Raw genomic sequence first — 14,308 nt, forward strand, 5'->3', positions numbered from 1 at the left:
AATATAGTCAAAGAATAGTTCAAAAGGTAAAGATCATAATAAAAAGAAAACATAAAATACAAGGTAAAATCTATTAAAAATAAAAGAATAATTAGTAAGCAAAAACAAAGGCAAAAGTAGTAAAAAAGTAATAAAAAAAAGTAATAAAGATTGTTATCGTTAGCTAATAGCATCTTTAGCAAACCAGCTTGAAAACAAAACTTTACATTGTATTGCACGCACAGCAAGACCGGGCAATGCATAAATTGGTGACCGGATTAAAGCAGCAATGTAATCAAGTGTGTGAGAACATTTAAAATTAACTTTAAATCGACCAACGTAGTACAAATACAAAGAAAATACATCTCAACTTCATCAATTACAGGTGCAGCCATCTTTGTTTGTCAACTCCTACAGTTCTCCTCGTTCACCTCGGTGTACTCTCAGGAGCCCCGAGGTGGACAGTGGAACTTATGACCAAAAGGGGGTGTGTCTTGGTGAAATGTCGCGATACATTTACACTTTCCAACTCGTAAAGGTGATACTGGAACGCAGCAATAGCCTTCTTGGAATTTCCGAGAAGCTAACTTTAAACATTTCGTTTGTCGTTCGTCGACAAAGCTACCTGGCATTATAATGTGAATTCCTATAAAGTAGCATACGAGCAAGCTATCTATTGCACCCAGGCCAAACGTTGCCCATTTCCCCCTAGTTTTCAGATTTTATCTGATGGTTATTTATTCCCTTGTAGCCTACCCATAGGCCTACTTATTGACTGTGCGTTTGTCATGATTTTCAAGAATCAGAATTATGAATTTTAATGCAGGTTTTTAAGGCTTCCCAAACTGATATAGTGTTTGTGGACGCAGATCTGATTTGATCCGAAAACCCGTATCGAAACTGATGCGGTGTAGTGTAGCAGGGGCCTTATTTTGTCCAAGGAACCTGCACTTTGTGAAGTTTGCTATTGCATACAAAACACAGACAAAAAAACATTTTAGTTGTTTGGGTCATGTTGCTTTGTAATTTGCAAAATCCATCTCCTCCTTCCAAATCTCTTCAATATCACTTAATTTAGCTTGTCCCTTTCCTTCAGGGTGTGAGGATCACAGTGTTAAATTTTCCCCCTGTGCTGGCGTGACTACACTGTCTGACACCTTACCACCATTAACACATTCACACTCACTCAGTTCCCTGGAAGATTAAGTAACAGCAAGCTAGGACTCCATCACCCACCCCCTGCAATAACTGACCTCGGATGCAGTTCATAGGGCATCTTCGGTGTAATTTTAGTTTTAGGGTATTTTGTCCAAAGAAACTTACAAAACAAGAACTTGAAAAAAAGAATGTTGATAACATTGAGAAAGCATTTAGCATATTACAATAACAAGAAAATGAAATACTATATTTGATTATACTAAAGATAACAACAATAACATCAATAATATAGACAACAATACTCTAAAAAACGAAGGGATTGTACCAAATAAGCATGCCCAGCCCAATTAAGTTTTTTTCTTCATAAATGTACCGCAGCTGTCACTAGAATGGAAAGTGCTTGGTAGGTCATTCTTCCACTGAGGTGCCACTAATCTGGATTGTGATCTCTCACTGTGGGGAGGGCAAAGACATCGGATGTTTGTTAAAGGAATGAAGTTGTTGAAGAGAGGGAATGTGAATGCACAGATGCACACATACACACAACCTAAAGCCTGACGGACACTTTTTTTTCAGTAGCTTACAATATGGTAACGCACACTGTATGTCTCAATTGGATGCGTGCGCTGTGCTCACAGTGTGCGTTCGACTGCTCACTGTGCAAGACATCCGACCACAAATTCTGACATGCCAGAAAATCCAATTGCATCAGCCCAGAGTTGGAACGTTCGCTGTTGCGTCTTCTAATTGGGCATTGTCAGCCTGCTCAAACGACATGACAAATCTGACAGGGATTTGGCCCAAGTCAAAAGTTTGTCAGATCTGATTGATTCGAGGTTAGAATTGTGTCAAAATCGACTCTGTTTGGCTGAAAATGTGAAAATGCACAAATCTTTTGATATTTTTAATTTTATAAATATTTATGGGTAAGGTTTTGGAGTGTCAGCTGGGGTACAAAATTGATATACGCATAGTCCGAGAGAGAGAGGGATGTGCAACAGTTAGACTGGCTGATGAGACCTCTCTTCTGTTGGCCAGGTGCAGTGTGATCTGGGACCTCCCTGTTAACACACCTCCCAGTCCTCAGGCAGCCAGATTAATGGGTTTGACTGCATGGCTGTGGAGTGGCCAGGGATCAGTGAGTATAATTGGTTTAGGGCACGTATGAGCATTGACAGCTGCTCATAGCAGGAGCCAATCACACTTCTTCATCCCTGCCATGCTTCCAGTTGTTCAATTCAAGTTTGAATCCTCCATCTGATGAGGTGGTGCCAAGATTTGCCCTTGGGGCAATAAGGAGATGGTTTAATCGCTGTGAGGTCAGCTGTTTGTTGGGGGTGTTATTTACTAGTGGTGTCAGGTTTTCATCATTTAACTGACAGGATTTATAGAAATCTGACCCTTTGTTGTGATGCTGAGCTATGTTCCATTTTTTTCTTTAAAACATAAACAAAATAAATATTTTATATAAAAATAATGTGACACTATAAACATCCAAATATCCAGACTGGATATAATGTGCAAAATTGCTTTGGATATTTTTTTTTTCCTTGAACATTTTCTTATAATATGGTATTCTGCCATCAGAATCCTCTGCTGCCTAAACTTTCTTGACATCTTCTGATTTTCACCAAAGGCACAGATCTTCTAGGCAGATGTACAAGACAATGCAAATTTATTGGTGACATTGAGGCAGTATTTTGCTATTCAGATGAGCCCCGTCTTATTCGGTGTTCTATGGCTCATGCCTTCGTTTGGCTATCAGTCTCTCTATAAACAGCTGTGACCCCGAGTAGGAAGTCAGACATCCCACTTCCTGTGGCAAGCTGTGCCGCTGGCTCTCCTGGCCAGGGATGGCTTTCTAATTGGTGTCCTCTCACCTCTTTATACTGAGATGCTCCTGTTTGACAGTTCTTGGCAGCAGGTGGAATGTCCTTGAAGAACAAAAAAAGTCAGTTGTGAAAATCGCTCGGGTAGAACACTTCACTACAAAGTTCTTTTTTCCTCCTCTATGAAGAAGGTAAAAGTGAAACACAATCAAGGCAAGCAAACAGATGGCACATACAGCGCCTGCCATGCACCCCTTAAGGCAAGTTAAGTTGTATGGGAGTTTCTTTCAAATTGGTTAGGTTGACCTCAGCTAGTTACCTGGCAACTTGGCTGGAACTTAAATGGAACTTAACTTCTTACACTCCAGGTATCAGTGTAAGCTGTCATAAAACAATTATGTGTCAAAGAACATAATATTCTTAGTTAAGTACAGTAATTTAACATATTTATCTGCATGCATTCATGTATACATATACGTAATATATAGATGATGCACGTGTGAAATACGAAACCAAGAGATGCTAATGAGGTTTCAATTTGAAGCTTCAAAAATGTATCACTTCATGCCTCAGCTTCATTTGACAAGCCTTGTTTTTTAAATGAATGGCAAAAAAATCAAAGGGCTCTGAAAGCTTTTTCATTCTCAAGAGAGTGCAACGCTTTCTTGATATGAAATAGCTTTGCATGACATTGTAGCTGAGCAAGAAATCTCAATATACCGCATGAAAAAAGTGTTACAGAGTGCATTCTGTAGTTTCAGGGAAAGGCTCTCTCTGTATGCTTTTGTCATTCTCCGATAAAACACAGGGGGAGTGGATAGTGTTTAGAAGAAGCCCCCTGGGGGCATCAAGCATTTACATGTCACAGTCAGGCTAACGCCACAATAAATTATTCATGTGACCCCGGCAAAGGCAATGTGGAAGGTCATCATACAGCTTCATAGGCAATGAAAGAATTGACAGCACGCAGCATAAGACTTGTCCTCAAAACCTTGTTTTTTGAAAGGGGTCGGCTTTGAAGCAGCTGTTCAAGCAAGCAGTGAAGTGACCTGCTCAGTAAACCATAAATAACTTGGGCAGATATGCAAAGACTTTGTTGAAATGGCCGCTTAGTTTATTCACCTTGGGAAATGATGAATGTGTGATGGACAGAAGGCGCCAGAGCAATTCTCTCTCGCCAGAGCTATTGACGTGATGGTTGCCATGTTTGGTATAGGCCTAGCTCAGGGATGAGTCTGAGAGATGCTTCCTATTTGGTGAGGATCTAATATACTGCCAGTGTAAGCGCCCAGCCCCTATTCCGTGATTGTAAGCTGTTCTCTCTCTGGTATAATTATGCATTTTAAGGTTTGGAAGAGGATTCACATGTAGTGAACAGCTCCAACAATTATGCTGGAAACTTCAGTGCCAGGACTTCTGGACATTTTTTCTTTCTTTCTTGTTTAGACCCCCCCTCCCCTCTTTGCCTCCCCATTTACACCATGCCGACTACCAACTGCTGTTTCTGTCCTTGTCTGCTGCGCCAGATTTCCCCCCGTGGAAAGCCCATTTGCTCTCATGCTAACGCTCTCATGTGTTTTTGGCTTGGGCTTACTGTGGATTCTCCTCCTCATTGATCCCCCTATTTTTGATATTAGCGTTGGTCTCTGAGGGCATGAAACACTTCTGCACATCCTCAATACCCCTCTTGGGGAGTGGAGTGTATCGCTCTGCTGAGATGGCCAGTGTTTTGGCTCAGGCTGTTTCTCCCAGCTCATTCCACATGCCACTTCATGGTTGGTGGTATTTCTTCTGGCCATGCCTCGTAGCAGGTTCTGCGCTTATCGGCCATCCCCTGATGTCATGCTCTCATATCAAAAAGACTGTTTATTTTTTGCAGGCACATGACGGACTATTGTGATGACACTAACCGGGCGATATGGGGTGATCATTTTGGTGTGTGATTTATGGAAGGCACTTTAAATGAATCTAGTTAAATATTATGAGAATACTCTCTTCTTGTAATGTTCTTTTTTTTTCCCCCACTGATATCTTAAAATGAAATTAATATTTCTTACAAGAAAGAAGAATGTAGGCTGTAGAGATTGCAGTAGAACCAGAAGAGTCAGTCTCGAAACTGACTTAAAACGTGACTAGATGACAACATTCAGATACATGATAACATTACTATTTTCCCCACTAGTGTGGCCCCATACACATTGTGTGGAGGTGGAATGCTTAAAAATAAAGTGCTTTATTTTGTTCTCGGCCAAACCGAGGAAGCACTCTGACAAGGAAACCTACACTGACCTTCAATTAGACTGTGGAATGACAATGCTGTGGGGGGATGGAGTGGGGGATGCACAGAAAATCAATACCTCATTTTTTTCTTTTTTGTATAAGGATTTTGATGTTTGCTAAGATAAAGGCTGACAAGACTAAGCAATGGACTAACCTCAACTTGGAAAACATTGAACTTGTCTGTCTCTGCCACCATCCTCGCGCAGCCTATTTATTCAGCTTGTTTTCTGCCTGGTGCTTTACTTTATGAAAAGGAATAATACATGTATCAAGAGAGAGTCAGATGAGCCGTATCAGTGCCATATCATGCATGTACCCTGTTTAGTGAGCAAAATCTGTCAAACTCACACCCACCGCTATGGCGCGGTAGGAAGATAGCAACAGTCTTGCTGGATACGAGATGGGAATGCATGTCAGATATGTAAAAGAGGAGGACATGCTCTAGTTGCAGACTGCCTTGTCTCAATGCATTCGATTTGCATGCAACATGATGACATTTGTTCATACAAATCTTCCTGCCTTTCGTGGAACTACTAGCTCAAACTGACACATTTCAGTAGTAATAAATGAATAAACCAGTATTCTCTTAACTCTAGATAATATTCTTGCTTCACATGAAATCAGATTTAAAGCAGATGTACATTGAAAAACACAGAAAATAAGGAGACAAGATATTCTCTTCCATTATAATGAAAACCCTTGCTGTGAAAGGTTTCTAGTAATATGAGTTCAGACAATTTGTATTCAGAGAGGGATCCTTGAATGAGAATACTGGCAGCCGAGCATATACAGTATGTAAAGACAAGCGTGGTCTTTCAGCCAAGCCTTCCCCCATCTCCCAGACGTGTCTATCTCACCGGGTCGTATGACAGCAGCTCCGTGCGCACAGCCTGCTACCCCTCTTCCCCACAAGAGCCGGGGGAGAGCCTAGTGCTCGTCAGCAGGCAAGCCCCTGATGCATCAAGCGCCATGCGCAGCGAGGAGCATCAACTGTGTGTGTGTGTGTGTGTGTGTGTGTGTGTGTGTGTGTGTGTGTGTGACTGAGTGTGTGTGTGTGTGTGTGTGTGTGTAGGTGTGTTTGTGTGTGTGACTGAGTGACTGAGTGAGTGTGTGTGTGACTAAGTGTTTGAGCGACTGAGTGAGTGTGTGTGCGTGTGCATGCATGTGTGTGTGCTGTAGCATTTTCAGGATCCCGTTTGTTTTAAGCTGTCACGTCACTGGCATCGATTGAATGCAAACTGTCGACTGTGAGCAGTGAGTGGGATCTCCATGTGTCACACGCAAGCTCCTTTTGATTTAAGGGTGCGAGAGGCACACGCTGGTTCTAAACAACAGAAAACACCTGTGGTATCTGATTAGGGACATTGATGACATAAAGATTAGAATCTTGCAACAGATGCTTCCAGCTTTACCCAGTCTGGTGGATCCCTAATGAATCATGAACTCTGTGAATACTAAGTGGAATATGTAAGGTCCCAGGGTACAGTTGTTTGCAGTCAGAGGAATAGAGTTGAACTCCCTAAACACCTGCTCCATGACAGTTATGGGCCTCCTTTCCAACTGGAGATGGCTGTCTTGTGTGTTGCCAGGGTAGCAGATTGCAGCCTGCACAACATCTTAAAATAAAACCTGCTGCAGCTACAGTGCAATTAAATTGATGCAGATTATATAGTGTAGCAGACCATGATTAAAAACTGATATCTATAGATGGGGAGGGATTATGCAACTCTCAATTACTTGGCATCTTAAAGCGAAATTGCACAGGTATTGACTTATTAAGGGATGTTTTTTGTTTGTTAGCCAGTTTTTGTAACATCGTAACATTGTGATTGTTGAACAGTTGGTAGACAAAAACACCTGTCTTCCATTGCTTCCAAGCTAGTTTACTTTGTTGTGTACAAAAATGTGAAAACAGCTCTTACAGCAAGTCAACAAATATCAGTGAAATGAATCCATTTGCAAGTCGGCTAGCATTCATCACTCAGTTGTACTGTGTTTGGTCTTGGCTTGACACGTCTATTGGCTGTTTGTTGACTCTGTTTTAGATTCCGACTCCATGCTTGGCTAAGCATCTTTAGCTCATGAGTAAATGTCTTAATTTGGATTATCGCATGCTTGTCTTAGCGTGTCTTAAGGCATGTGTTTTGGCTGTTGAATGAAAAGTGACTTGTGGTAAAAAACATGCTGAGTCAATTGTGCACAACCCCAGTCTATATAGATGCGATGTAGCTCTTGTTCTATGATTGACTTGTCTTGTCTGTATTTCTCTGTGATCAATAGTATTTGACAGATGTGTCCATGGCATCCTACAGAAAGCCATTTTACGCCGCTCCCCAGGGAGAAGGCTCTGTTAGCGATATATTTTAGAATTTGTGGTTCACAGGCGTGACACATGCCAAAACAGTTACAGAAATGTGACTACAGCATGAAGGAGGGGTGTCAGTTATTGAATGACCTCCCCCATATTGGTGGGAAAACATGAGGTGTCAGTGAGAGAAGCTGTAAGAACCCAGAATACATTAAATAAAATACATTAAATACATTAAATACATTAAATAATGGGAAGTGTCCAGTGAGGTGGAACCAATCTGTTCTTTCGTCAAGGCTCAGGTACCCCAAAACATGGATGATTGCAAATTTGTGTGGAAAGCTCTTCCAAAATTGATAGATAGATAGATAGATAGATAGATAGATAGATAGATAGATAGATACTTTATTGATCCCCAGGGGAATTTCAAGAATTGCAGTCTAGATGTGATTTTTATATTGATTTTAATTTTGAATATGGTTATCAAAGGCTCTCTGTGTCCTTAGAAAGACAAGCCTATCTAAAATTGAATGAGCTGCAAAACCAGTTTTCATAAGGAAAAGGCCGTTTTCTTCATATGTCATCTTTAGTGATATTTCAAAAAACATTGAAACAAATAATTTTCAAAACAGGACTACAGAGCTTTTGAAGCTTAAATTATGTTCAGTATTTTCTCAGTTCTCTGAAGGTCAGTAAATTCATCCTCGAAAGTGAATGAAAACTAGTCACTGTTTTATGTCTTTGGTACGGGTACAGCATAGATTTAATGGTGAGTCGGTTTGTATTTGAATACAGAAAGCAGATATTCCAAACACTCTGTGAAATGTTTTTTATTTCATTTTAATTTTAAACTTTTAGATCATTTTAAAGACTTTAATTATGTATGGTTTGGGGCATTTCTTGACATTATTTACATAATTCACTTTTTTCATTATCCTGATTAATATACAATACATAATGCAAAGTTCATCGTTGCTGATGAGCATGTGATCTGACATCTCATGCTTCTGAATATCTGACCAACATGAAATTTCCATTTCCAGTGATATAAATATTTAATGGAACCAGGTCCTAATTTACTCTTAATCAGAGGTCTCCAGTGGGAGGCATCATTTACAAGCTGCACAATGAGAGAAGTCTACATTGCCATGTCAGTATAATACTGTTTATATTTCAGATAGTTTATTACCTTTGAAAATAGTAGACAGTCCAGTAACTTGCATTTGAACAGTGTGGAATATGTAAATGCCTTTTGTTACACTTTATGACTATAAAATAGATAAACAATAATATGTTAAACCAATATAATTATATTATTACTACCAACATAAACATATTGTTTTAAATGAAAAACTTTTCATGTTATTTCTGTCACCACCATCATGTCATTTTTGGCACAGACACTAACCATCAACCCCACCAACTGAGGGATGCAAGAGTCTGAGGCACACAGGGGAATTACTTCATCATTTCAAAAACATTACTACCTCCTCGTCGTGGCCTCTTGCGAGGATTTGTCTGACATTTCAAAGGCTTTCCTCCGAGTACTGCTCACTGTCTTTTCCTTAGTCATCTTAAACAGCAAATCTCAGAGCATCAACTCACAAAGCTGCCTGCTTCTCCTGTTGTGTCCTCTTTGGAATTGATGTTTCTGTTCCGCGATCCAAGAAGTCAGTTTGGGGAGAGAGTCAAACAAAGGTGCGTGTGTTGCCAAAAAGTCCATTGTACTACAAGAGCAAAGGACACCAAGCTTGATATACTGAACCACTTTTCAAAAAAGCCTATCTCAATTTATAGACACATTCATATATCACAGACTGACAGGAGGCTTTCTAACACTTGAAGGCTTTGGCTGATAATTGCAAACGGCTGCTCTGGCTGAGTCTTAAAGACACTGTGGCTCTGTGCAGAATCTTTACTATGTTATTATTCACCCAATCTCAAATGCATGTAATTCAGTATACTGGAGAGGTCATTTCAGTGGCTAGAAAGAAACAGTGATTGTCCCTTCATTTTCTAAACCAATATCTGCAGATGGTAAATCTGTAGTGAATTTTCAAGACCACAGAATGTTTGTTTACAGACTGTCTATGGCATCTAATCCATAGCAACACACTGACAATAGACAATGTCACATTATTGTCATTTACCCAACCACCGTGTCTCGCACTGTGTCATGCCAGTTGAAACCACTAAATCTGTATTTCTTAAGATTGGCTCTGTGTCGGGCTGCGAGTTGATTGGATAGATGGCACAGGCGCAGGCGTGTTGTCTGTTGTGGGGGAAACAGGCCAGTCCAGGCCTCATCAAGGTTATTGCAAATGACGGTTTGATCTGTGCTGGACTGTAGAGATGAACTTGACTTGAGGCCTTATACTGGACCTTCGTGATTGACCATCAGCTAAGCTCCAGGGAACTGATTGGGGGAACAGATGAATCATTACCTCAAGCTTTGTTTCCTTATCACCCACTCCCTGGCCCACATTTGACTAGATGGGGAGGGCACTGACTTTTTTGTTTCAGTTAATTGACTGACTGAATTGATGCTCACTTGGCAGCTCAAATAAGTGAGAACACTGTTTAAATATCTGTTTGCGCAGTTGTCTTGTCTTCTGTCTTGTCTGACACAGAATGCAGCTACTGGTACCGTGAGGTAGAATGGATTGAAATGAAAATTGTGCAGAATTTCTATGCATTGCATATCAATGTCGACAGAATGCTCTGCAGAGTTGAATGTTTCCAATAAACACATGATATTTGAATATGTCTGTGTCTGTTTTTTCTATTACAGTTTTTTTTAATAACGTTTAGGTTAATGACATTTTAAACTGTGTATTAGTGTGGCATCGTGCAATCAATATATATTTACAGGTATATTGAAGAAAGTATTTTTTCCCTTGGTATAATTAAGATACAGCCTCCCTTAACTTTTTAGGCCTCTTCACTCCTCATTGACTTTCTCAGTAGGGAACATCTGAAATTATCATTTCACAGGTAAAATCGGTGGAAAAATAATTATCCCTCTTCATCAACCATGGCCCTTATTGAATCTGTTTATTTCTTTAATAAAGGAGCAAATCAATTAGGCAGGACAGTTCCACCGCTCTCTCCTCTGCATATTTAACTCTGCGATATGGAGTAGAACGTGAAAACCGCGCAATGTTAAATGCATGAATTGTAGCTACTAAATGGACTATGATGGGTTGGGTTATTTCACCCTCTAAATTCAGTGTTGATTGTGGAACTTAAATGATAATTAAACAAGTCTTGCAGAGCTACGATTACCAGACTTATTTTCCATGTACTTTTCCCATTTGTCTCCACAACACCTCTCTAGCCCTGCGGCTTCCTCTCCGTGTTTAGCAGTTCAGTCTCATCCGCATTTGTCTTCAGACCTTTCCTCACTGTCATGAAAGAGGTCTAATATTCCAGTGGGCTAACACTATTTTCTCCAAAGAATTCAATGAGGTTGTCTATCAGAAGAAGCATGGTCTGCATAGTGCCATGGCAACAGTCCAAGGGCCTACACAGCAAGTTATGTGTTCCTCAAAGGTTATTCAAGAGGTTCATCCTGCTGTGGGGGCCCGAGAGACAAGACTGCAATATCAAAGCTGTCTACCTTTTCCTGAACTCGCCCAACAAGTAAGTGATATACAAGGTGGCATTAGAATGGTAATATTGTTGGAGGTCACAGAGTGTGTCAGGGCTCCTCTATCTTTTGATGAAACTCTTGGTTCCATATAATAACATAATGTCAGGATGTGGACAGTGGCTGAATGCCCCAATGGTACAATACTATGTGTGTACAGTGATTCCAGAGCTAACTATATTTGTTTATGAGTAAAAGTTAGATATAAAGATAAAGCACACAATGAGGCCACAGAAGGCTGAGAATGCCGTTGGCGGGTTTTGCATTCACTGGGCACAGTTGAGGACACAGAGATAAGACTGTGACTATGTTATGTTTGTTTAGGCATTTGGTTTATTTGTTTGCTTGTGACTGAAGGGACTGTATCTGCACACCAAAGATGAAGGCAAAAAATGAAATGAAAAACACCTGCAACAACTATTCAACAACAACTGTGGCTAATGAATCTCTAAAAAGTTTAGTTTTCTGACCTGAAATAAACATTGATATATGACAGTGGTGGCACATACTATAGACTTGGGTCCTATTGTGATTTTACTCTATATGTCATCCAATGATGTGCTAAGTCTATCCAGCCAACAAGTGCAGGCACATGATAGAGCTTTGATGTACAGTAAGCTACACAAATATGTGGCTTTGAAGCTTAGATAGATTAATGTTTCATTCAGAGTCTTGCTTTATGCATTATGGAATACAAATATCTTATACTGACCATGAAACACTTCAGTGCACTCACAACAATCACTATGAATGAATATATATATATATATATATATATATATATATATATATATATATATATATATAAATAAAATAATTTAAACAATTGACAACTATCTAAAAAGAAAAAAGAGTCAGAAGCTACCCACATTAAACTTCATTACATTCCCAATCCACATCTGCTGTGGGTTAGCAGCTGGAAGCAGATGCTGGAAAGGTCTACTATCTTTACAGCTTTATAGCTTATTACGCATGCCATATGCTTATTGTCTTCCAAATGTCACGGGAAGTTAACGGCAATAGAGTAAGATGGGTAGTTCCTCCCTCTGTCATTTTTTTCTGTCTGTCCGTATGTATCATCTACCTCTGTCACCATTAGTTCAAATGTATCAGTTAGCTAGTCCAGAGTACTGCAAATCCTCATGCACAGGTTAACAGCTATTTTGTGGCAAATTCCTGTTTCGGAGGCACAATACATGCTCCCTTCCCCCATATTCCTGGCAGCGTCCAATTAGAGGATATATAAGGATCATTATCCAGTTGTTAGATTTGCATTATTTAAATGAGGCACTGGAGTTGTCAGTCATTAATCAGGTCTCAATGAGGGCCTGTCAGAGTGTTGTCATGCTTGTCAACTCATTACTCCCGGATTCATTTCCTCTTATCACTAAGATCCCTAACTTATTGTCTTTGGTCTGAAGGTCTAAAGGTGAACCTTTCAGAACCTTTCAGACTGTTCCAGATAGTGGACTCATTTTTCATTGTTTTAATCAATTCAGCTATTACCTTGACTTTGAAAATAGCTTTTGTCTGAAAGGGAGCTTTTGTTTAGTGTTAGTGCAATAATAGATAGCCCCACTGAACCCATGTCAATTTGCCCCTGCATGTGTGCAAGGCTCTTCTAGCCAAATATATACTGTCTCCAAAGTTCACATAGAGGCCATAAAAAAACTCTTGTCCTCGAGACATTAAATCAGTGCAAAAGTAACATCACAGACATTGAAATGTTTGGCCGCTTTGCATTGGCTTTATGTCAAGTCTATTTTTGGCAGCCCAAACACCTTGATGTCCATTATCAGCAAACATAATTGCAATTGATTTTTTTTCTTTTTCACAACCTCTTTTTCTTTGTTGTCTCTAGTTGTTATAAGGATTGGGTGTTTCACTTTGTGTGTGTGTGTGTGTGTGTGTGTGTGTATGTATGTATGTATGTGTTTAAGTATGACTGTGACAATATAATTGCAGGGAATTGAAAAAAGAATCGTTAAGACAGGATAGGAATATAGGAAGAGATGTTTTGAATCAAAGACCCACAAAATGGAAAACAATACATCAAGATAAGCACTGTTACTGTTCACATTTAGCAATCAAAAGAAATGGTTGAGAAATAATTTTAGCGTGTCTGGTAACACATAGGCCTTGGACTTGTCATTGCTGCAGTTTCTTTGACTATTTTCCCATTTCTTGTAGAAATGAATTGGCCTGTGGCAAAACATGGCAAATTGAATCCATCCTGTGAGGTGAGGGCGACCGGACAGCATAATGCCATTACTGTAGCAGCATGCACACCGGTGTGGCTGGGCTGTGATTAATAACTGAATTAGCTGACCCCTGCTTTAAAAAGATTTGAACAGACGCTAGCCAGACCTAAAAACAACCCCCTTTTGCAGTTGTTACAAACATCAGGTGGTTGGGATAAAGGAGAACCATATTTAAAGTGTTGCATGGTGGGTCAGATCTGTCTGATTTCCTGATTGCATTGCATATTGCATGGCATATACTATTCAAGTAAAATCTGTTTCTGAAGTTTTTGTAATGTCATTATAATTGTTTTAAATGTAAATTTAAAATAAAAAGAAGAGCCCACTAGTACAAGTCAAGAGGGATTACAATACACACCCCCACGGAGCATATCTAACTCAACTGTGTCTCTCCAAACATCATGAAGAAAAAAAGAATGCAATCTCCTCTCTTGAGGAGGAAAGTCAGGATTCAGTCCTCAAACAAAGTGATCACCTTCCATTCAAAGCCCTGCATGTCATGATGACAGTGTGATGTTAATTTGGGATAGACTTAGAAGTTTTGGACATTAGTGATTTAATCTTAAAGCATAAAACCATACCATCCTTATAAACAAAGCATGGACATTGCAGTGATGTTCACCAGCAGCTCCAACATCAAATGTTATTTAGTGTTGGTCATGTCTTGAGATTTGTTATTTTGTAAAATAACATATTTCCTATACAATGGTAATGCTTGCTTAAGGTCTCTGTAACCATTTGATAACATCCATTGACATTTAGCAGTTACCTATGATAGGTTAGTTTCTTTGGACAATCTGCACTTTTTGCAGACTCCATCAGAAAATGCCATAATCCATCAGAA

The sequence above is a fragment of the Alosa alosa genome, chromosome 21, assembly GCF_017589495.1.
Source record: "Alosa alosa isolate M-15738 ecotype Scorff River chromosome 21, AALO_Geno_1.1, whole genome shotgun sequence".
NCBI classification, from domain to species: Eukaryota; Metazoa; Chordata; class Actinopteri; order Clupeiformes; family Clupeidae; genus Alosa; species Alosa alosa.